Source organism: Oxyura jamaicensis, chromosome 4 (genome assembly GCF_011077185.1).
Source record: "Oxyura jamaicensis isolate SHBP4307 breed ruddy duck chromosome 4, BPBGC_Ojam_1.0, whole genome shotgun sequence".
NCBI lineage: Eukaryota > Metazoa > Chordata > Aves > Anseriformes > Anatidae > Oxyura > Oxyura jamaicensis.
This window is the reverse complement of record NC_048896.1, coordinates 42,068,732-42,091,692: the sequence shown is the minus strand read 5'-3', so window position 1 is coordinate 42,091,692 and position 22,961 is coordinate 42,068,732. Positions and strand designations below refer to the sequence as shown.

Here is a 22,961-nt window from a genome sequence, read left to right as displayed (position 1 = left end):
TACTTTTATTTATCACATTATTTGGGCAAAGGTTTAACTTCCAATTGGCATAAACAAGTTCTCAGAAGTCAGAAATCCCTTTAACTTTAATGAAGCCATACTGATTTTCACTGCCTGGACACCTGACAGTTTATGTTTGTTATATTATTTTGTTTACTATTAGTTTATTGACCAATTCAGTGCTTGTATCATCCCAGGCATGTATATGTGGTTGGTCTGAAAGAACAATGGGCACAAAAAAAAACATGTTTATGCCAAAGAAACATCAAAAGTAATATCAATAAGCTATTTCAAATGTGAAAGGGCAGGATCATGAGGGACCGAACAGTTTGAACAGTTGCACTGGTGTACCTATGTGTGGATAGTTGAGTGGGGAGATTGCTTGCTCCCTTCCCGTTAGTGACACAGGACAAAGACACACCTTGCTTAGTGTCAGATGAAAGCTGCAGAAAAAGTCTGGACAATTATGGAGCTCCAGTACTTGGGCAGGTGTGTCCTGGATCTTTAGAGCTGCCAGAGAGGACATTTGTCTTCAGGAAGTGTAAAATGACAAATGGTGATTAATTTGCTGATGTTGGTAAATATTTATGGAGGGCACCAGGGCTATTTGTAGCTTGTGAACCACTCATGAGCTACCTCCTGAAGGACATTTATATCCCTGTTGCATGTGAGGCTGCATTTAGTCACATCGGTTTCACAATTTAAATCTTCATGCCTGGGGCTACAATAGCATTTTTCTAATATTTTCTTGACACAGGGACTGATGACTCCATGGCTTATAATTGACCAAATGCACGTTCCCCACAGTAAGGTAGGGACTGGAACAAATGTAGCAGTTAAGCCAAATAATAAAAGCAGAAAAAAAGGGAGCCAACTTTCCTTCTGTTACTGTGACCTTTAGAAGGCAGTTGTCAGATAGACTTTTTCCATTCAAAGTATATTTAGAAATGGACAAGGTAGTTTATTTTTTCGTAAGTAACTTGAGTAGGTCAGTTAGCTTTGATGTACTGCTCAATGAGGTGGAAAGACGTATGCTCTGGTCTAACATCCATGCCTTCCAGCTGGGCACAGTGCTGCCTGTGCTCCAGCCTCTGCTGGTGAAGCTCTGGTTTTGTTTGCCTCACCCAAGGGGAAAAGGGGACATAACTTTTCATTTTCTCAGATAAGACTCACTGGGGAGACACTATTCAAATTACAAAAATCATAATTTCAACCATAGACAGAATATGGGTTGTAGATGTTATGGCCATTTGAGCTGAAGGGAAACTATTTCTGCAATGTGTGAAAACCTGAGATTTGGGCACAGGTGACCATGCAAACATACTGAATAAAGGTGCTTGAAAATGCTTCTGAGGGCAACTCTGTTTCTTTCTCCACTCCTGTCCCTTACTGTTCATTGGAGCTCAAAGTTCATGCCCACACTGAGTGTTTAGTAAACAAGACCATGTCGTGTTTCCATTAGTAGAGCTGCAGTCTCCTAAAAGGAGCCATACACTTGAAGAAGGAGAAAAAGAAAAAAAGAAAAAGAAGGAAGGGAAGAGGGGAGGAAAGAAAAAGGAAGAAAGGAAAGAAAAAGGAAGGGAGGAAGGAAGGAAGAAAGGAAGAAAGATGAAAGATAACATTCATATGCCAGTGTGGCAACCGAAGAGGTAAATGAATTAAATATGGAGAGAGTGAGAAGAGAGGAAGGTCACTGTCCCAAGGGACAACAATGCCAGATGGCTGCAAGCACAAATTAAGAATTCTGCAGATAGGAATTTTACTCTCACCCTTTGATTCTTTTAGCATAATTTGCACTGCAGTTTATTTTCATGGCTGTTGGGAGGTTGGTAAAAGGCCAGATTGCTCTAAAGGGAAAATATTATAATGTGTACATACAGTGGGATATTAAGAGATATTGTTAACATTAAACATACTCAGATCAGTTATGTCAACTGATATAGCAACAACAAAAAATCCACCTGAGGGTCCCTTAGAGTGGATATATAAAAATACCCTTTCTCTTTTCCTGCATAATTATAAAGCATATGACTAGGTTTCCTGGATGTCAGACACCTCTTATGCTTACCCATATTTCTGTCCTGAATCAGAAATTTCCGTGGTGAAGTGAGGACAATTTGGCTTTGAATAAGGAGAGGAAGAGAGAGTTCTTGTTAACTGGGTCAAGCTCTTTTAGAAATAATCATGGAATCATAGAATTATAGAATATCCCGAGTTGGAAGGGACACATAAGGATCATCAAGTCCAACTCCTCGCACCGCACAGGTCTACCCAAAAGTTAGACCATGTGACTAAGTGCACAGTCCAATTGCTTCTTAAATTCAGACAGGCTTGGTGCAGTGACTGGGGAGCCTGTTCCAGTGTGGAATCACCCTCCGGTGAAGAACCTCTTCCTGATGTCCAGCCTAAACTTCCCCTACCTCAGCTTAACCCCATTCCCGCAGGTCCTGTCACTGGTGTTTATGGAGAATAGGCCACCTGCTTCTCCACTTCCCCTCACGAAGAAGTTGTAGCCTGCCATGAGGTCCCCCCTCAGCCTCCTCTTCTCCAGGCTGAACAGGCCCAGTGACCTCAGCCGCTCTACATATGTTTTCCTCTCTAGCCCCTTCATCATCTTTGTTGCCCTCCTCTGGACACTCTCCAACAGTTTTACATCCTTTTTGTACTGTGGTGCCCAGAACTGCACACAGTACTTGAGGTGAGGCCACACCAGCGCAGGGTAGAGCGGGACAATCACTTCCCTCGACCGACTAGCAGTGCTGTGCTTGATGCATCCCAGGATACCGTTGGCCCTCCTGGCTTCCAGGGCACACTGCTGGCTCATATTCAACTTGCTGTCAACCACAACCCCTAGATCCCTCTCTGAAGGGCTGCACTCTAGCGTCTCGTCACCCAGTCTGTATGTACAGCCAGGGTTGCCTCGTCCCAGGTGCAGGACCCGGCACTTGCTTTTGTTAAACCTCATGTGGTTGGTGATCGCCCAGCTCTCCAACCTGTCCAGATATCTCTGCAAGGCCTTTCTACCTTCAGCCGAGTCTACAACTCTTCCAAGTTTAGTGTTATCAGCAAATTTGCTCAAAACACCTTCTAGTCCTACATCCAAATCATTTATAAAAACATTGAAGAGGACTGGCCCTAAAATGGAGCCTTGAGGGACCCCACTAGTGATCATTTACCACAACCCTCTGAGCCCTGCCCGTCAGCCAATTGCTCACCCATTGTATGATGTTTTTGTTAAGTTTTATGCTGGACATTTTGTCCAGTAGGATCCTATGGGAAACTGTCAAAATCTTTGCTGAAGTCCAAAAAGATCACATCAGCTGGTTTCCCTTGATCGAGTAGATGGGTGATCTTATCATAAAAGGAAATCAAATTTGTTAGGCAAGACCTACCCCTCGTGAACCCATGTTGACTGGGACCAATGACTGCATTGTCCCCCAGCTGTGCTTCAGTAACTTTAAGGATCATCCTCTCCATAATTTTACTAGGCACTGATGTGAGACTGACAGGCCTGTAATTGCTAGGGTCTTCTTTCTTACCTTCTTGAAAATTGGCACAACATTTGCCAGCTTCCAGTCTACTGGGACCTTTCCAGATTCCCAAGATCATTGAAAAATAATTCAGAGAGGTCCCGCAATGATGTCAGCCAGCTCTTTAAGCACCCTGGGATGAATCCCATCCAGACCCATGGACTTATATGGATCCAGGTGGAGCAGCAAATCCCGCACACATTCAGGGTCGATTGGGAGTTTATCATTCCCATCTTCATGGTCCTCCAGCTCAGGGCACCCTGGGTCCCAAAGCCCATCACCAGTGTTGAAGACAGAGGAAAAGAAGGCATTAAACGTCTCACCTTTGCCTATGTCATTGTCTGTGAGGAGACCTTCCCCATCAAGTAGTGGACCTATGTTTTCTTTGGTTCTCCTTTTTCTGTTCACATACATATAACAACTTTTTTATTGTCTCCCACAGACATGGCCAGCTTCAACTCTAGTTGGGCTTTGGCCACATGAGTTGGGCTTTGGCCACACAGCCAAATAATATAAATGTTGACTGCACAGTCATTCCTGGCAAAGAGAGCAAAACAAAACAGCAACAAAAACAAAAACACTGAGCCTGTCCTTAATTAGGGTTAGCAGGGAATATACATAGATCTACATCAGAAATATTTGCATTTCAAACACCAGAGAATACTTTTTTGTCCTACAGAAAAGCTAATGTGGAATAAAAAATACTTAGGTAAACTGTTATTCTTGTTTACGTTAATTTTATGTAATTGAACAACCAGTGTTCCAGATTTTATCTCAGTTCAGAACCTTCTGAGTTTCTCTTCACTGTATTGTGTTTATTTTCTGGACATACTCATTTTTGCTTTTACATGAGTTAAAAATAATAAAAGGAAGCCTAGGGTAGGACAGTAGCAGACTAATATAACTGTCTATGAGAAATGACACTCACACATTTTTCATTGATCCTTGAAAAATTAGATGAGTCTCAGACTTACTTTTGGGTTTATCTAACATGGTTGTGCTAATGTGTTCGGGCATTCCCAAAGTACCCTAAAGGAACAAATTCCTTATTTGTCTCCTATTTGTTGTAGGGGCAAAGATGAACAAAGTAAAATATCAGACTCAATTGCTTAATAAACTGATAAAACTGTAGGAGAAAAATGTTTTCTGCTGCATTGTTTGTCATAAATGAAATTATTAAGATTTAAAACAAACAAACAAAAAACCTGAGTGGCCTCTGCCAGAAATTGGATAGTCACAGTAATCTTAAAACAGTTGTTCCTTCAGTCTTTCTAATCTCTGAAGACAACTAAATTAACACAGAAATCAAAGAGCTCTCACACACCCTGAAGCCAACTCTTCCCAAAACCATGAAAACCCTTATTGATACAATTTATTACAAACTATCCTGAAGCAGAAAAAGAGAATCTGAACTTATTTATTTAATACTTTTGCCCTTTGACTGAAACTTGTTTTTGTCTTGCATGGCCCCATTGAAGAGCAATGAGTGGCAGTAACAAGGTTTACTTAATATGGCCTCAGTGCATACTTCATCTGTTTATGCAGAAGCATCGTATTTGGGCTCACTCAGTGTGCTGAGAATAAAAACTAAAGCTGACACACAGAAAGCGAAAAGCACCACTTACCCATTTTCTTGTGTGCTTTACAAATGGTCCCTATTGAACATAAAGCAAAGATCTGTCATTCACAGAGATGCACAGTGAAATAAGTGTGAAGCAGCAAAAGTCAGCAAGGTTTTTCAAGATACTACTAAAATGCAAAGACAGATTTTTGAAAACCGTTATCCAATAAATGAATGTGATGGGGAATAATAGAAAAGACAAGAAAAAATACAAAAGTGTTGAGGTTTCCAGATGCACCCAAGTTAAGAAACTAGACTGTGCAGCCCTTTGCAGGCATCCAGAAAGAGCCTATGTCATTGGGAGGCACATTCAGGCTGTTAACATGTGAAATGGCCCCCACTGAGCCTGCTGTTCCTTATCCTGTAGGTTTTAAAGAGGTGTCATGTGTCTGTTAAGGATCTGGGCTCCCCAGGCATACCTCTACAGGACATGCAAACCTCCTGTTGGTACGCTGGATTTTTGTAAGACAGAGTCAAAGTAGACCTACACACATTTGAGTCACAACATTAGCTGTGCTATGCACTTGCAATACACTTGCAATACACATAAGTTGTGTAATGAAGAGTCTCTGTCATTCAGAGAAGGGGATAGCAAGAATCACTATCAGCTGATCACTATCACTATTCCATGCTGCTCACTCACCTCATACACTCAGGAAATATTCCCCCGGTGTGGACAGAGGGCGATTACAGAGATTTGGTACAAGACTACCCGAGTTTTCAGTAGCTGCTGTATTTGCTGAAGACCTCCCTCTTCTTCATTGCACCTTTTAAAATGCTAGCTTCTCACTTCTGAGACATCTTCCATCGGTTTTCATGGCCTCCTCTCCCTTTCCAGTTCTGAAAGCATTGTCATCCTTGGAAAGTCAGGTTAGTAAAGCTTGGGAGGGGATGGGAGTGGTGTTTTCTTTCTTTTAATGAGAGCATAATAGCCAAAGAGAAGTTAAGAAAACAAACTAGATGTCGCATGTCTGCCTGTAGAAGGAACTCTACAGTAAATGGCAGAGCAAAAGTCCTGCATGATCTGCTCTTTAGAAACTGCTGCAGCACCACAAAACTGCCATCAAGCCAGTTTGGCCAGGCAGTGAGGAGTTGCCCTGCTGAGGGCTGCTGAGCCGGTTCTCATGAGAATCAGGCATGGGCAGGGGGCAGGACAGGGCTGTCCTCAGTCCCCTGGGGCACGACTGACCCTGCTGTAATGCAGTTATTGATTCTGAAGGGGCTCAAAGCTCATAAACTAACATTTCTAGAATCAAGACTCTCCAAAGGGTTTCTAACAACATACTCCATCACTTCTTGTCAGTTTTTATTCAGTGCAAGTAAGACAATTTCTGAGATGGACAATGAAAAGCAATACATAAAATCTAAGACAAATGATCATAAATGGCCCTGCCAAGAAACTAGATCATATATAATTTAATGGCAGTAGAAGGTCATTCTAAACGCATTAAATAAAACAGCACAAAGCAAGCAGCCAAAGCAGATCCTTATGTCACCGTGATATTGAGATGGAAATATCACACACCTAAGAATAATATAAAAGGGGAAAAAAAAAAAAAAAAAAAAAAAAGACAACAAACATGGGAGGAGAGTTGGTAAGTTTTGTTTGTTTGTTTTAACCCTGTTTAACATTATCTTTTAAAAGAGAAAAAACAAACAACAACAAAAACAGTTGTTATTTGGCACATATTTTAGGATAATAAATCACATATACTTGCAAAATATTTACAAAGCTTAAGTGCTTGGCAAATGGAAAAATGGATCTTTCTAGATCAGTATCATTCTAGGCACCCAGACTTGAAGCACCACAGTCATCCATCACTATCAGGAGTCCTGAATTCATGCTGTTTTAGAGTGTACACCAATAATTCAGATTGAGATTAAGGATAGCATTTAATAAGGAAGAATGGAAGCTATCACCTATATTAAATATTGGCAGAGTAAACACAAGAGAGTGCTGGCTCTTTTATCTCCTTTATGAGCTGTAAAGGTACACATGCACATTTTCAGAGTACTGTTCCCACAGAATTTGTATGTGTATTTTCCATGGGATTTTTTTAATATATATTTTTTTCAGCAAGTTTGAAAATGTCTCCGCAAATGAACTTGGCATGCTTCCATGTGTTAGACTATTATTAATCTGAATTGAAGGAAAAGCTGATAGTGGTATTTTATGTGGCCACAACACATTTAAGGCTACCCATTAAGTAAGCTGTATAGAATATAGTCAAAATTGCAAGCACTGTGACTTCATGCCCTGTCACAGCAGAATCAGTGGAATGCCACACCATTCTACTCATCCACTTGAAGATGACCACAAAAGTACTAAAACATTTTTCACTACTTAAAACTGAAGTTTCCAAAAGTATGCTATTCACCTGAGAATAGTGTCCTCTGCAATTGGTTTTCAAAAGAGGTAGAAAGGCCAGAGAGAGGCACAGTGTCACAGTTCTGTAGAATAAGTGCAAATGTAGCATCAGTGTGACAACACTCCTCTGTGTGGTTGTTTTCTGAAATAGCATTGAATGAGGATCAAAAACCCAAAAAGCATATGCCCTTCTGCCTTTTATGGTTCTGGAGCAGAGCTGGGTGTGAACGACCAGCATCTCTATTTCACCCCACACGTACGGGAGGATGGAGGACGCCATTTCCCTGCAGATTTCTTCTCTCTGAATGCTACAAACTTATCCCTCTGCATGACAGAGGCCAAGGTTTTACTGGTGCTCTGGATAGCCTAACTCAAAAAGGAGCTGTAGTTTTCCTCCATTGCTGTCAATGTAGCAAATCACCTTTCTGCAGATTAAAATAAAAATAAATAAATAAATAAAATAATAATAATAAAAAAAGTAAAATTGCCCTATTTTCCTTAACTCACACTGGTTTTAAGTCAATCTCACTTCTATTAATCTTCATCCACCTAAAATGTGTTTTTCTTCATTTGAACACGAGCCACTTATTTCTATTTCTGCCTTCCTTTGAAGGAAATCTTGGCATTGGTCCAACCTGTGTAACGCATGAGTCCCTTCCTGCACAATACGTTTTTACCTTTCCCTCCCATTTAGTGGTTTTCGGATCACCCTGTTCCTCTGAGTTGTCCCGTGGCACTTGCAATGAGTTGGTCTTTGAGACAGATGCTTTTAAAATGTTGAAGAATCAGATGTCTTCCCGTTAGGGCAATTTCTGCTTGAGTTAACCAGTCTGTTCTTTCCATGTTTTTCCAAGCTTAAGGGTCTGCCAAGTGCTAGCAGCCTACATTTCATTTAATTTTAGAATCTTCAAAACATTCAGCATGCATAGAAACCCAAGGAGAAATTCAGCGCTTAGAGTTTTCATATAAGTGGAATTATGAAATAAAACATTATTTGAAAGTGATAAGATAAATTCCTACAGTTTCACTAAAATGTTGGTTAGTCCAGAATTGCACCCAACAAAGACTATAGAATAACTATATTTCCTCCATGGGATTTATTTTTCTACCACATATGCTGTCTGGAATTGTGATTTAAGTTCATCTTTTTAAATTTTTGCAAGTTTATAAATGAAAGCAAAATTTGAATCTGTTGTTTGTAGCTCAAGCCCACCACTAATGTAAACATTGCTGTGTTAGAAACTTTAAATATTCTCCCTCGTGCTTTCTTAGTAATATTCACTACATTATATTATGGTAGCTAGAATTTTCCTATGTGTGAATGTCTTCCTTAAGCAAGTGGTAGTGTGATGAAAACTGATTGTTTCATTCCAGAGTTTTGAGCTGGCATGCTATAATCATTCTATCAAATTTTCTCACAAAGTCACATTGAATTTATTGTTTTCAATACATTGAGAAGCGCAAGACTTATGTGAGCCAGTGTGAGATGAAGTGCAAGAGAAAAAGTTCAAAATAACTCCGAACAGTTTTAAGAGGAGCTGTGATTTTCAACATCTAAAAAAGATCAGATGTTTACTGCTTGAAATCAGCATTTGAATTTCTGTATGAGGTAGTGGGAAGGTTGCATTTAAGTTATCTTGATGCCAACAGACAAGAAAATACAAAAAGTGCTAGTGGTATTTTAAGAAATTTGAACAAATGTCAAAGTGCATGTAACTTATAGATCCTGATAGCCTCCTCCAGATAAAAACCTGCTGTCAATCAATTATGGAAAATAATTTTGATCTTTGATGTTTTTAGCAAAACCTCTAGAAATTAAAAGGAACAATGAGCAAAAGTAACATGATATTTCACAGCTCTTAGAGATCTGCAGAGCAAATTTCCCTGCTGCTTAGAATATTACAGTAAAAAAAAAGGCAAAACCACACAATGTATGGAGCTATGCTTCATATAAACAAGGCTTACATAGCTGAAAACAAACAAACAGATTATTTTCAGAAAAAAAAAAAATCTTTCCTTCTTCCAAGCTTACCAGGAAAATAAAATGGAGTGCAATAGCTCAATTTTTCACAGAAAATGTCAGCAACTTTTTTAAAACAGAGACCTGCAAATACGCTAGCCACGACTAGAATGCAGCTGAGAAAAAAGAAAGACAGTCATCCATTTATGGAAACTTGCTCAAAAGGCAGCTGACAGCATTACATTGTCCCTCACACAGTTCTGACAATGATAGTAAATATAACCACAACAACCTCTTTGGGTTTCCTTGGTATTTCTTGACAAAGAGTTGATTTCCAGGCAACACAGATAGTGAAATAGACATAGGCAACAGTAACATGGAGGGTCGTATGCTTACATCACATTATTTCAGAAAGCAGGAGGCTAAAAGAGACTCACAAACTTTGTTTGTTTGGGTGCCATCAGTGAGTATGATGGTAGTGGTGGTGGCAACAGTGGCAGCTCCTGACCTACTGAACTCTGGGCAAACATTTGTGGGCATGCCTTCATTTCTCAGTCAGAGACAGTCTTGGGGGAACTGGGGAATGTTTTTGGGCTCCTCCAAGGTTTCCAAGAGCCTGGCAGGGCTTGCTTCTGCCCAGCCACTCATGCAGCTACTTCTCAAGCAAATGCACAGGTTGCCTGTACCACAATAAAGTCATATCCTGAAATACTAGACCTAACACATCTGTGTGAGACAGATGATGACCTGTGCAAGGACAGCTGCATGTATCTGGAAAGTTTTTGTTTTCTATTACGTAGCACGATGGTATGTTTGTGCCTTTGAAATGTGGACTAGAAATATGGCAGTGCTGTATGTGATCTCAGACCAGATCCCTAGAGCTCAAATCCCAAATTAGCACCTCCTCCTTTTAACTGTCCTGGCATTGTGCTCCCACTTGATACTGACTTGTGCTCCCACTTGATACTGATTTACCGCACAATCCAATAGAATCACAGAGTCATTTAGGTTGGAAAAGACCTCTAGGGTCATCTAGCCCAACCTTTAACTTAGCACTGCCAAGTCTACCATTAAAACATGTCACTAAGCACCACATCTACATGTTTTTTGAAGTCCTCCAGGGATGGTGACTGAACTACTTCCCTGGACAGCTTGTTCCAATACTTCACAACCCTTTCAGTAAAGATTTTTTTTTTCCTAATATCCAACCTAAGCCTTCCCTGGCACAAATTAAGGCCATTTCCTCTTGTCTTGTTACTTGGTACTGGTAGCACCAGTACACTCCAGAGCAGAGTTTTCAAGATAAGCAGGTGCACGATGATGGGGCTGTAAGCTCCAGCATGTAGATGACTGAAGGACATCCTGAAAAACATTCTGTCAACATTAAAGGTTACTTCAAACTCTGTAGCCTCTGCTTCTGCAAGTCGCTCAAGTGTCCCCTTAGTTTAAAATGGAAAACCCATAAGAAACAGCAGAAATGTGGGTGTGCTGCTGGATCAGCTGGAGCAAAACAGCTTCTTGTCTGGTCTTCTTGCCACCTCTGCAGTCAACCACCCACTGCAGAATTTGTTTCTCTTCCTTTGGCCAAAGTCAGAGGAATGACTGGGCAAGGGGCCAAAGCTCGGTGTTGCTGGCTTGTATTCACACGTGAAATTCATCTGGTGGCAGATTTCCTCTGCAGCAGGCTTTGTGATGAGGAGGAGACAGATGTGACATAACAAGTGTAAGCTGGCGCTAGCCATGTGATACGGAGTAACACGGGCAGCCAGCAGTGCTGTCAGTGAGTCTGGAAACTTACTCCGTGCTCTTAAGCCATAGTAAGTCACTGGGTTTAATATTCATTTTAGGTTTAAATACCACCGCAACTAATACCAATATGTATTATGCAAAGTTACCACAATATCTACAGGCTTCATAACAAATATAAAAAAGTTGTTTTCATTTAATTATTTTTTATACAATTACATAAAGATAAGATTGATAATGCCTGCTGACATTTTATTCCTTAAAACTCTAGGCTAACATTAAGCTACTAACTGTATTCAAAAGCAGAAGGAGATGAAAATGATACATTAAAAACAATATAAGATCTTTGCATATTTAGCTTTCCATTGCAAAAATCTCTGTATTTGTCTATGTGGTCTTCTATTTTATTATCTGTTATTTTGTCTCAGTCTAATCTCGTTACTGCAACCTAACGCTAACCTGTTCTGCTTTTCATGCTAAAGCTTGCTGTAATCTTTTCTCATGACATTAGCCCAGGAAACATTTTTATCAAATAGATAATGGCAAAATAAATTACGTTCTGTTCTTTCTGCAATAAATAGTATGATCTAAAGTTTATAATTTTCAGAGCTGAGGGTGTGAAACAAGATGATACAATTCATGAGTAGCATTCTAAATGATGAATACCGAATCAGAGGTAAGTCATAGCTCCAAAACTCCTGAGTTTTCAGAATTCGGGATCGATAAAGAGCTGTATTCTTTAAGAAAATTTATTTTGTCAGTACTTTATTTGTGAGCAAAAAATATAGATAATGAGGGACGAAAAAATAGACTGCATATTTACCATGAGGCAGTATATAAGCACTTGAGTAGAAAGGTAAACTTCGATATTCTTCTTGATAACTTTTTTTTTTTTTTTGGTCTATTTTTTTCCCAGACAAACTGACAGTTTTCTATAGTTAGTTATGTAGCATAAATTTAGTCTGGTTTCTGTGAGGTTCATTTCTATGTAGTCTTACTACACATCTTAAGGGAAAATCACAATAACACAGGTGAATGAGAAAAAACAAAAAATCTCTTTGCCAATGTAAAGATTATTTGCTTATTAAATATTATTTCCATTTCTAGAGCTTCCACCATCCATAAGTAATTGATTTCTATTGTATCAGATACTTTGCATAATCCCATCAGAGTTACTCTTAACTATCCTAAGAAGCTGTAAAAATCCCTCTTTCCTTGATGTACAGGCTCATACTGACCAATTCCTTATCCAAGGAGCTGACTGCTAATTGCTTTGGTCTTTATCAGATTTGCTATTGGTGCTATTCTTTTTCAAGGCCTCAGCTGTAGAAAATGTATATTGCTGTAAAATGCCACCAAAATAGAAATCACCACTTAAGCTTTTTTTGCTGTTAGCACAAGAGGAAATAGCAATCTGTCAGGAAGGGGATGAGAGTTAAAGCATCTTATTCCAACTTTTCACTGGTCTTGGATGAACTTGTGTGTCATTGTAGATCTTCCTGATATGTCTGCTTATTTTAGTGAAATCCCAGCAATGTGAAGTTAGAGTAAAGCAGAGCTGAGCCAAAAAACAACTGTGTATATGATCTTTCAAACTGTATACCTCATTGGGAATTGCCATCTGATGTCAGATCAGATGTGATTCGGAGGACATTTAAAGGTTGGTGGAAAAATGTAGACATGTCCAATCAGTTAACATGTGCAAGGTGAAAACATAAGTTTTGCGTACCTGTACAATATGCCATTGACCTTGCAAGAGCTAGCCGACATTTAGAGGCACCTCATTGCTTCCTCTTTTATTTCTGATACAAAATGTTATCTGCAATGAGTTCTGGCATTTTACTGAGAGAAACCACATGAGCTCTCAGTCTGGAAATGTGTGACTTGGTTGCCTTGCCCATACAAATCTGCTGCAAGATGTTTGTACACTGTTTCAGAAATACTGGCCTTTCTGGACATCATCTGTTCATTTGCAGCAAGTCCAATGTATTGTTTAAACACTGGGCTAACTGCCCATCTGTTATATGGTGTATTAGATGCATACTTCAGTCTAGAAGATCCTCAGTAGAAAGATGCTAACTTAATCAGAAGTGAAAGGACAAGAGAAAAAGACTTTGTCATCCTGATTTTCAGGATTAATTAATTAATCTTTTTATCATCCCAATTTATGTTTTCTTCTGCTTAGTTGGATTTTTGCTTTTTAACTTTTTCTGGCCTTGCCACAATTAATGTTCAATGTTTTATTCCTCAGTCTTTTTCAGGCTGGTTCTGCTCACTTAACAGTTGTTAGATTTAGCATGATCTTTTTTTAGTTTAAATAGTATTCCTTTCATTTACCATCACTCCTAATTGCTACAAGAAGGTGAATTCCCAGCTGTAAACAAACAGGTATTTTTTATCCTGGCTAAGACAAGTGATCACTTGTGCATACATTTCAAAGTGTCAGATGATATTTTATACACCATTGTTTTCAGAGACCTCACAGATCACTTGCAGTACAACATTTGGGGAGCTGGAAGCCTGTCTTAACGATCATTTCTCATGCACATGGTTGCTGGAGAATCATTCATGAATATTGAATCCAATTATTATGAACAGGTGCAACCAAGTAACTACATTTCATGCTCACTGAAATATCACAAACACTTAAATTTGATAAAGTTAATACACAAATATATACTCTGGTACACAACAATAACTTCATGTACATTCATGAGAATGCAAATATAATGATCATGATTCTCAGTTTTGAGGTTGTGATCAAGATTCATTTGCAGTAATTTTAAGCAATTATTTCACCTCATTGCTTAATTCTTTCTACAGCTGGGAATCCAGTAAAGGGAGAAAGTGTATAGCTTGTTGTAATCCCTTTCTTTCTAAAAACTGGGACTCATTTAGGTCCCCGAGAGAAAGAAAGGAAGAGATTGGTTCATTTTAAAAGTCTTTCAGAACTATATTGTACTGAAATTTCTAATAGACAAAAAGCTTTTTATTGGGACCATGTCCCAGGTTCCCTCTAGAACAAAAGTCAGTCATGTGCACATACCTGAGCAGGTACAGCTACACAACCTTTGCCAATAGTTGTGTTTCTGAGCATATAGAAAAGGATAGCAGCTTCTGGGTGACCAAACCACTAGGACCCTGGTACACTAGTGTCAATACAGACCCACCAGGAACTTCTCAAAATCCAGTTTAAAATATTTTCCAACATCACAGAAATCAGAGTGTAAGAAAGACAGAGACAAAAGCAAACCATTTTCATAATTTTCTGGACAAATTGTATTCATTTGCCCCAGTTGTCTTTTATCTCACGTCATCCTACAACACACCAAAAAATATGTATATCTGTTTTTAGACTTCCTCTACCAAACATAACTTGCCATCTTTCAGAATGACAGACTTTTTTCTACCTAAAATCCTTTCTCTACAACTATTCTAGTTTGAATTTCTCTTTCCTGAGCAAGGATGACACAGACCTAACCAGGGTGTTGTTTAGCTCTGTCAACACTTTTGGATTTGGAAGCACAAGTGATGAGTTGCATCCACTGTGATTGCACATTACATTCACAAGGGAAAGATGTCCTTATGAAAATTGGTCTCATTATTTTTATGCTTCGTAGTTTCCAATAAATCTATTTTGACCAGAAATGGGACTGCTGTATATCACTGAGGAGAAAAGGAAACATTCAGCAACCTGATAACCTTGTAGAAATTGTTGTTGTTTCTGACCTGTGCCCTGTGGTGAAAGCTGTAACAATAGCAGCAATAATAATAACAATACTAACAACCTCTAATATTAGAAAATGCTTCTTCCCATGTTTAGGGAAATTCTATATAATGAATCTTTGAGTTCAATCCTTAATATTCACTTGGTATCTATATACAATAATTCATTATATATTCCTCACAAGTCATCCTCATCAGTTCAGTCTTCTATCTGTTGGGCAATATTCTCCCTCATTATTTCCAGGGTGATAGCAGGGCACTTTGCAATTGGCCTTCAATGAAGTCTACTCACAAAGCTCTCTCTCTCTTTTCATTATTTTTACCAGCAAGGAGAAAAAAAAAAAAAAAAAAAAAAAAAAAAGGCATTAGAAAGGCATTGGAGATTTTTATGAGATTGACAAGGACTGAAAGTGGCCTAAATAGATCTGGAATAATGCAAACCTATTTTTGATTAGTTCTGGTTATGTAAAACATAACAATTAGGATTTCCTCCAAACCTTAAAAAATAAAGAAGGTAGAGATTATGAAGCTTATTTAAAAAGTCAGATTAAGGTTTGCTGCCCCAGTTTTTAGCTTTGGCTCTTCTCTAAGCAATGTGGAAATGCATACTATCAGCAATTGGTATGGATGACACAGAATAGTACTTGGAGGTTGAATTCATATTCCTATCCAAGTCAAAATACACACACACATACACATTTTGCAATTGACTTAGATGAGGACAGGAATTCACTTTAATACTGCCTTGTTACCAGGAGGGTGACTTGAAGTACAACCATTTGCTTTTGTCATATTTAGTGGGCAAGGATCACACCTTTTAGATTATTCTCTGTGATACTGTTTGGAAGATGCTGATTCTTATTTTACATTTTACCATCTCTCCTAGAGAACATAATGCTGTTACCCATATGCTATCTGCTTATTGTTCTGGAATAATGCAGACCAGAGGACTGACTTCCAACTGTGGTACTTCATATTCATACTGCTGTAATATTATATGAATTTAAAACGGTAGTTGTATAGTGGTGAATAAGGCTATCCGTACATTCAGCACATCTTTTCTATCAATAAAGATAAGCCAAGTCACAGATGGTTTTTACACTGTTATAATTAATAACCATGGTACCATGTTAGTGTCATCTTAACATAATAAAAATGTGAACTATAAATAGTATTCAGCATTTTTACAGCATTTACAATGACTTTTTGCAGCTTTTTACAGCAGCAGGATGTGTCTATTTTTGAACTTCATTCACAAAGAATAATTTCAAGTTACTGTTTGTTTTCTTGAAACCTATTTATGAAGTGGCATACTTTTTTATATATCATTTTTAGTTTGATCCTTTACAGAGGTGGTTTTTTGTTGTTGTTGTTGTTGTTGTTTTTAATCCTGCATTTTCTTCCTCAGATTTCAAAGCAAAAGCAAATATATTTAGCATAGCATGATGAGTTACATCACTCCTATTCTGGCCTGGAATTTTAACGGCCTAAAGTGCACAACATTCCCAAGATTCAGCACTGTATTATTTATGCAGGCAGCCCAAACCCAGTTTGTTACAGAAATATTACCTGTCCTTTTGAAGTTACCTTCAAGATCACTTCTACAGAGCAATGGAGACATAGTCAACATAGATATTGGTGAACTGTATCATTGTATGTGTAAGCATTTACTTTTGTGTTTTGTGGTGTTTCCAGCTTTTCTCTTTGCTGAAAAGACATGGGGACATTTCTAACTGAGCTCATGTTTAGTCATTTTTTCAAATGTGGGTAAGATTATACCATGAGTAGATACAGCTCTGAAACACTGCTATTTCTGGAGCCTCTAAAATCATGTTCAAATTTGGAGAGAAATCCCGTTTGATTTGGGTTTCACTCCTCCCACTCCAGTACTCATTCATAGGGACAAACCCTACTGAAGGGATCTGTGTTCCCACCTCAGATCCAGACAGGAATTGAAAGCGACACCCTGTGGCATATTGGCATATAATAAGGGTGGAGATTTTCTAGCAGCTTATTTTGAAACCTCAAATAAAATTTGATTCAATTCTCTTCTGAGGACAGCAAAGCGTAAGCATAATCCCAGACTTACCTGGCTGTTGAGGAGCCCAGCTGTGTAACATATAGGCAGGCTTGAGGGAAGATAGCCTTGAAGAATGTTTATGTAAATTTAAATATATATATATAAATATATTTCCAGACAGATGGACTGTTTCCTACTCAGCATAAAGGAAATGCATTTTTATACACAAAAGCTTATTTCATTTAATGATGTTTAGTTCTTAAAATGTGGGAAACAGTGAAGCATTATTCTTAGAGGTGTTCCTGATCAAGAGTCCTAGCCCAGTTAGTTGTCTTGTTCCTTATCCCAGTCATCCTTGATCTCAGTCTTTGTAGCCATATTAATTTTACTACACAGACACAGACACACCACCTAAACCTGCAATATTCCTACAGACATACATGAAATATGAGTTTGTTTATTTTTTTTTCCAAGATAATTTAAAATTATTTTGTCTGTTATTCTAGAAACACATATCAGAAAAATACAATAAACTTTTTTTTTTTTTTTTTTTTTTTTTTTTTTTTTAGCAATTTTGACAGTAAGACCTTTTAAAAATTGTTCTGTTCTGGAGGGCACCTCTGCAGATTCAATTATGCAGTCAAGGTCACTGATAGAGTAATCCTAAGTGACTGAAAACTTGGCATCTGCCTTGATCCACCACTATTTTTCAGATACCACATTGATCGGTTTTACAGTCTGTTATAAGGAAAGCTTAAACTGAGCTTTTCACAGACTCAGAAATGCTTATGGTGAATATCCCCAATCACTTTTCAAGAGCATCCTATCAAGTTCAGTTGATAAAGATGAGATTAACCTATTATGGATGTCATTTTTCTAAAACACCGGTATTTTCATTTGTCAGTTATCGCTGGTGAGAAACAGGTTTGACCTTTAAGACAGGAATATGTAAGACGTTGTCAAAATGGATCAGAAGCTCACATAAAATAGATGCAATACAGCATTACCAAGACTGTAGAGTGAGAGTTCACTGATCTGTATGGCCCCTTAGAAGACCTCTTCCCCCTAGCAATATCAGTGACGAACACCATCAAATATCTGCTTTACTTAAATACATTTTGGTGATTTTAATGTTCTTGTGAAGAAAGGGCTAACAATAAAACTGCGACTGGTGTAGACAAATCACTTAGCTGGCAGTAGGGAGCAAGTCTGACTTTCTACAGTTTTTCGCTTTAACCTTGAATGTCTCCAGCTTTGGGACTTAGGGTTGTTTTGTGAGTTTACATATACATTTAGTTTATAACGTAAATGACACAGAGTTTCCAGATTATCTTGCTATCCTTTTCTTCCATGTTATCAGTACTAAATAAACAGATTTACTCCTTTGCTTTAGAATTCTATCTACAAAGATACGGACCCAGTCTCAGCTTTTGATAGATTACATATACGTATTCACAGAATCACAGAATACCTAAGGTTGGAAGAGGCCTCTGGAGTTCATCTTGTCCAAACCCCCTTTCTTAAGCAGGGCCACCTAGAGCAGTTGCACAGGACTGACTCCTGGGTTTTGAATAACTCCAAGGATGGACTCTCTACAACTTCTCTCAGCAACCTGTGTCAGTGCTGAGTCACCCACACAGAAAAAAATTTTCCTATGTTTGGACAGAACCTCCTATATTTCGGTTTTTAGTTTACATCAAGCAGATCTCCTTCTATGACAAGGTGATGCTGTACTGGGTCTGTCTGGGATGTTAACTTTCCCTGCAGCAGCCCATACAGTGCTGCGCTCTGCACTTGTAGCTAGAACAGCAGTGGTATCACACCAGTGTTGTGTCTGCTGCTGAGAAGTGCTGGCACAGCATCAGAACTCTCTAAACCTCCTAGGGGGTGGGCAAAAAAGTGAGAAAAAAACACCAGGGCAGCTGACCTAAATCAACCAAAGGGATATTCCATACCATATGATGTCACACTCAGCAATAAAAGGTGGAAAAAGGAAGAAGAAGGGCGGGGTTGGGCTCTCATTGCAAAAATGACTGTCCTCCTCCCAAACACCAGCTATGTGTGTTGAGGCCCTGGACATGGACATGGTCAAGCATCACTCATTTGTGGAAAGTAGAGAGTAATTTCTTTCCTCTGCACTTCCACATAGACTTTACTTGTTTTGTTTTTTCCTTTTCCCCCTTCCTTTTCCCCTTTCCCTTTTTTCCCTTTAGTTAAATTGTTTAATTAATAATAATATTTCCTTAATAATTATTTTTTCCCTTTAATTAAATTATCCTTATCTCAACCCATGAGTTGTTCTTTTCTTTACTTCTTCCCCTCCTCATCTGAGGAGGGAGAGTGAGAGAGCAGTTGTGGTATTCAGCTGCCTAGCATGGTAAAACCACCACAGATGCATTCAGTGGATGAAGGTTCAGTAGATGTGGTTACCTATACTTCAGTAAGGCTTTTGACACCGTTTCTCACAGCGTTCTCCTTGAGAAACCGGCTATAACAAATATAATCTGATATTACCTTATTAGATGGTATTTGATAAGTACATGCATTTTAAAACTATCTTACAGACTATTATTTTAAAAATATCTCAAGTAAGATAGTAAGATATTGAAATAGCAGTGATGAGGTGTTATTTCATAACATTGCCAGTCACAACTGAATCGAACAATGTAATGCCTGACATGGTCTATCTAAATAACAGCGTCCATCTTCCAAATTTGCTGAAAGATCATTTACTGTTTCCTGCTTTGGATGAACAAGCATTTTATTGATGAGGCTTATAAAGAACTGGTTCAAAACCACACTGAAATTCAATGACAGATCTGAAAATTGAATGGCTGTCTTGCAGGCACCAATCATGTTTTATGATCAAGATCCTTATCTAACCAACTAGTCCTCCAAAGACAAACTTCTCTCCAGTAATAAAATATGATTCCCAGTCCTGGAGGGGATCAACCCTCAGCTCAGGTATAGTTATTCATTCCTGTAATTGAATACAAAGGACATAGGAATTGATTTTCATCTGTAGCCAAATTCACAGCTCCTGTGAGGGTCTGAGCTACTGACAAATAATTTCAGCTTCTGCCATTGATCATGCTTCCTTAGTGAATGTTGTACTGCAAGAGTAATATAGAATATATTGGAAGAGTAATATAATATAACTGCTCCCAATTTCTTTGCCTATCTGCCACTGCTGTTAAGCTGTGCCAAGCATAGGAGGTGTAGGATGTGGCTTCCTGATCAGGAAATGTCTATCAAGCAGAAAAATGAATTCATCCTCATTGTATTGCAGTGGTGAGATGAAGATCACTGTAGCTCTATTCCGCTTACTCAGCTTTTGCCTTTTCAAACTGCTTCAGTCATCACTCACATACCTGCAATCAAAATCTGACACTAGAGTTCAGAATAATAGCTGGAGAAATAACCTACTTATTTCATATTTACCTGGATTACCCTGAGCCACTGTAAATGCAGTAACCTACGTTCATGTTTTTCTATTTTGTGATAATTGCAGCATTTTAAAAATAAATTAGAATATAAGGTCTTTTCTTTTTTCTTCTCCATGTCTGTAACCAGAAAACTTTTCTTTTGTAGGAAGAATTCACGCCAAACAAAGATCTTTGCCATTTCTTCTGAACGCATTACTCATCCTCTATGACTGCACACCTTCCCAATGCCCACTAGAGAAGCTAAATGAAATATTTCCTCTCACTCGAATACATGGCCCCAGATGCAGGGCTGCCTGTTGGGGGCGCGGGATGGCTGCCAGGCCATCTGGCGTGTGCCTGTCCTGGAGAGGGCTCTGTAGCTCTTTGGCTCGCACCGCAAAGGTCTCTGGCAGCCAGGTGGGCCTGATGGCTCTCCTCCCACAATGTCAGCATGGGATAGGTCAGAAACAATGAGTAGAAACTGAAGATTGCAGGATGTCAGGTTGATACTTCAGGATTTCAGGATGCAAAGTGAGGACTGTTGGCTACATTCATTTGCACATTTTATTTTATTTTTTTTTTAATTTATAGACACACATATATAAAAATTAGTATGTATGCTGCCTAAATCTTCAGCTTCCTACTCATCTTCCCAGCTGTCTTCGCACACCATAACTTCTAGTGCTTCCAATTGGCATACTGCAAAAAGCAGCACCACTGCGTTCCCTTTCATTCACACTGTATTTATCCTCCACCCTCTGGATATTTTTCTACCAGTGCCTGCTCAGACAAGCCCATCTCAGAATTGGCCAGACTTTGACCATAGCTTTTTAGCAATTAAAACTTGTGTGGCTCAGGGGCAACCTTATCGCACTCCACAGATACCTTAAAGTGAGGTGGGAGTTGTTATATTCTCCCTCATGCCTGGTGAAAGGACGAGGGGGAATGGGATAAATTTATGCCAGGGGAGGTTTAGGTTGGATATTAGGAAGAAATTATTTACTGAAAGGGTTGTTAGGGATTGGAATAGGCTGCCCAGGGAAGTGGTTCAGGCACCATCCCTGGAGGTCTTTAAAAGATGTTTAGATGTAGAGCTTAGGGATATGGTTTAGTGGAGGACTTGGTATTGTTAGGTCAGAGGTTGGACTCGGTGATCTTGGAGGTCTGATCCAACCTAGATGATTCTGTGAATTCTGTAATTCTGTGTGCTGTGATTTTTCTTTTGTACACTCTTAAGCTTTTCTGTTTACCTCTTCATTGCTTGGTGAAAAAAAAGATATACCCTTATGATAGCAGCTTTCAAAATGTTTTCTCCTTCTTATTTCTTCAGATTTCTGACAAAAAAAAATATCTATATAATCAATAATTCTAATTAGCTGACTAACAGAGTATTTAGCTTTACTTTTTTCTAATATAAACTAATAGTTGGAGTAGAGCATGTTTGCAGACATATTTTTTTCAATCCCTTGGTCATGACTTGCTTGGCTCTCCATTTTTGTATAATCAATTTTAGCATTTTAGCATTTCAGATTTTAAGCTGAAAAAAAATCCTTCTCTCTGAAAATGATTTCCTCCTCAAGAGAGTGTTTTTTGTTGTTGTTTTTAAGGATAGTAAACCCAGACTAATGGAACAAACACCTTAAGGCAACTGCCATACATGAGTGTCTCTTTAAAAACATTAAATCTCTATAGCTTGACTCATCTGCAGATTTAACTCAACTGAAAGAATAAGACATATTGTGATAAGACAATGATGACTCAGGTCTCTGTGTAATATAAGAAACAATTTTATAGGATTTCTTTAGCAGCCCATGTCCATAATGATCTTTGCCGCTGAATTTTTGCTCTATCAGAACAGACTTAATATACTTTAACTGTTCAGAAAAAGCTCATTATACTTTACATCAGATTTTATTTATTTTTCCATTAGGAAATGTAAGCTTTGGATTTTTATTTATCTTTATTTTCTACTACATTTGTGTAGGGCTTCCAGTGGTCCTGCTGGCCAGATTCTCAGCTGGTACCTCCCTATATCATCCCTTTGCTTGCAATTCCCATGTCTAAACAATTGATAATTCACTTGGTAAAACAACCTGTTTTCCCTAATGAAAAAAATGAAAAGAGTGCATTGCCTATTTTGTGTGGAAGTGAGGCTCCTCAACCTTCCGCAGTTTTTCCTGTTACATCATAAGTTTTACTTATAGACAGAAAGGAGAGTGAGAGATTGCAGCCAGTGTACCATATAGCTACAGTCGTACACATTCCCTATCTCTTTCTGTTTCACGTTTTTTTTTTTTTTTTTTTTTTTTTTTGTTTGTTTGTTTTTTTCTGACTAATGTTGAATTTCCTGATATGTCAGGATCTTATTGTCATGTCTACAGAAATACTGTCTCTCATCGGAAGGAGGCCCTTTTTTTTTTTTTTTTTTTTTTTTTTTCCCTACTTAAACATTTCTTTTTGCGTAGTAATCCTATTGTCAGCTCTTAATTTACCAGTATGGTAATTAAGTGTCTAACAATCCACAGTCATGGACAAAGTAATTAGTTACTAGAGGATGAAGATTTG

At 38.5% G+C, this 22,961-nt stretch overlaps 1 long non-coding RNA gene across 4 annotated transcripts in view; it reads left to right on the top strand.

Annotated features, from left to right (window-relative positions):
* The window catches only part of LOC118166539, an 80,913-nt gene extending 59,535 nt beyond the window's left edge, over window positions 1-21,378 (top strand). For 2 of the 4 annotated variants that reach the window (XR_004750566.1, XR_004750565.1), the window contains exon 10: window positions 20,563-21,378. This is a non-coding gene — a long non-coding RNA (uncharacterized LOC118166539). Of the gene's footprint in view, window positions 1-15,837; window positions 15,912-20,562 lie in introns of those variants that run through there. The other 2 variants (XR_004750567.1, XR_004750564.1) reach the window with 1 other exon arrangement.
* Window positions 21,379-22,961: the final 1,583 nt, after the last annotated feature.